Here is a 2,500-nt window from a genome sequence, read left to right on the forward strand (position 1 = left end):
TCGCCTGCCGCGGCCAGCGACGTCGGGCTGGCCCCTGCAGCGCCTAGCCTCTCCCACGCAGGGGGCAGGCCAGAACGCGGGGGGCCAGGGCCCGAAGGCAGCCCCCCCGCGGGCGAGAGAGCAAGCCAGCAGGGGCTGTCGCCTGCCGCGGCCAGCGATGTCGGGCTGTCGCCTGCCGCGGCCAGCGACGTCGGGCTGGCCCCTGCAGCGCCTAGCCTCTCCCACGCAGGGGGCAGGCCAGAACGCGGGGGGCCAGGGCCCGAAGGCAGCCCCCCCGCGGGCGAGAGAGCAAGCCAGCAGGGGCTGTCGCCTGCCGCGGCCAGCGATGTCGGGCTGTCGCCTGCCGCGGCCAGCGACGTCGGGCTGGCCCCTGCAGCGCCTAGCCTCTCCCACGCAGGGGGCAGGCCAGAATGCGGGGGGCCAGGGCCCGAAGGCAGCCCCCCCGCGGGCGAGAGAGCAAGCCAGCAGGGGCTGTCCGCGCGTCGCGCAGCGCGGCATGGCTGCGGGGGCCGCGCGCGCGCCCAAGGGCCCCAGGCCCTCAGGCCCCAGCGCCCAGCGCGGGCGGGCGCGCGCGCGCGTGTGGTCTTTGAGGGGCGCCGGCCTGGTGGCCGAAGGTAGAGGCTCCCTAAAGAGCAATAAGTGTTATTTCAGCTCTGGCAGGGGTAGACACTACTAGGTCCCAGCTGTCACCCCCCCTCTAAAAAATTCATTTCTTGGTATTTTGAGCTGAAATTTTTGCACGGAGGTTGGCAAAAATCCAATCCACCTTCATTAATTTTCCCAGAATTTTTCGAGGTCGGGAAGTATTTGTTTTAATTTTCCTACCATTAGAAATCGAGAAAATCAGCAAAACTAGGAACCGGCCCGGAATGACCCCAAATTCAGTGGACAGCGTCATAAAAATATGGCTGATTTTACTGGATTGGTTTCGTGTGGAAAGCACGACGTTTTCTTGTAGGAATGCGGGAACCCCAGCAGCTCGCCTGCCGCGGCCAGCGATGTCGAGGACGCTGGCCTGCGCTGTCGAGCCCGCGAGGGCTGTCTCCGCGGCAGGCGAATTTCCCCGACGAGCCTACTTTCGTCAGCGTGCCCCCCTGACGAATTTTCCTGCCTGGCCCGGCCGGTCCAGCGTCCAGCCCCTGTTCATCGAAAAATCTGCGCTGCCGATTTTCCACGCGGCAGCCCCTGTTTTCGTCAGCGTGCCCCCCTGACGAATTTTCCTGCCTGGCCCGGCCGGTCCAGCGTCCAGCCCCTGTTCGTCGAAAAATCTGCGCTGTCGATTTTCCCCGCGGCAGCCCCTGTTTTCGTCAGCGTGCCCCCCTGACGAATTTTCCTGCCTGGCCCGGCCGGTCCAGCGTCCAGCCCCTGTTCGTCGAAAAATCTGCACTGCCGATTTTCCACGCGGCAGCCCCTGTTTTCGTCAGCGTGCCCCCCTGACGAATTTTCCTGCCTGGCCCGGCCGGTCCAGCCCCTGTTCGTCGAAAAATCTGCGCTGCCGATTTTCCACGCGGCAGCCCCTGACGAATTTTCCTGCCTGGCCTGGACAGTCCAGCGTCTCGTCGAAAAATCTGCGCTGCTGCTTTTCCCCGACGAACCAGCAGCCGCACAAATCTGCGCTGCCGAATCTGCCAACACTGTCCCGCGGGCTGCCACTGCCCCAGTGTCTCAACCTGCGGTCTTTCTCGTTGAGCCATGGACTATCCAGCCCGTCCAGACCCATCGCCAGCACCCGCTGCCGATTCTGCCGACTTTGCCGATTTCGTCGGCGCTGCCGATTCCAGCACTGCCCGCCGTGCCTGAACCAGCGCTGTTTCGTCAGCGTGTCCCCTCGACAAATTTTCCTGCCTGGCCTGGACAGTCCGGCATCTCGTCGAAAAATCTGCGCTGCCGCTTTTCCCCGACGAACCAGCAGCCGCACAAATCTGCGCTGCCGAATCTGCCAACACTGTCCCGCGGGCTGCCACTGCCCCAGTGTCTCAACCTGCGGTCTTTCTCGTTGAGCCTTGGACTATCCAGCCCGTCCAGACCCATCGCCAGCACCCGCTGCCGATTCTGCCGACTTTGCCGATTTCGTCGGCGCTGCCGATTCCAGCACTGCCCGCCGTGCCTGAACCAGCGCTGTTTCGTCAGCGTGTCCCCTCGACAAATTTTCCTGCCTGGCCTGGACAGTCCGGCATCTCGTTGAAAAATCTGCGCTGCCGCTTTTCCCCGACGAACCAGCAGCCGCACAAATCTGCGCTGCCGAATCTGCCAACACTGTCCCGCGGGCTGCCACTGCCCCAGTGTCTCAACCTGCGGTCTTTCTCGTCGAGCCTTGGACTATCCAGCCCGTCCAGACCCATCGCCAGCACCCGCTGCCGATTCTGCCGACTTTGCCGATTTCGTCGGCGCTGCCGATTCCAGCACTGCCCGCCGTGCCTGAACCAGCGCTGTTTCGTCAGCGTGTCCCCTCCACAAATTTTCCTGCCTGGCCTGGACAGTCCATCGTCCAGCCCATGCT

This window comes from Populus nigra, chromosome 2 (assembly GCF_951802175.1).
Source record: "Populus nigra chromosome 2, ddPopNigr1.1, whole genome shotgun sequence".
Taxonomy (NCBI): domain Eukaryota; kingdom Viridiplantae; phylum Streptophyta; class Magnoliopsida; order Malpighiales; family Salicaceae; genus Populus; species Populus nigra.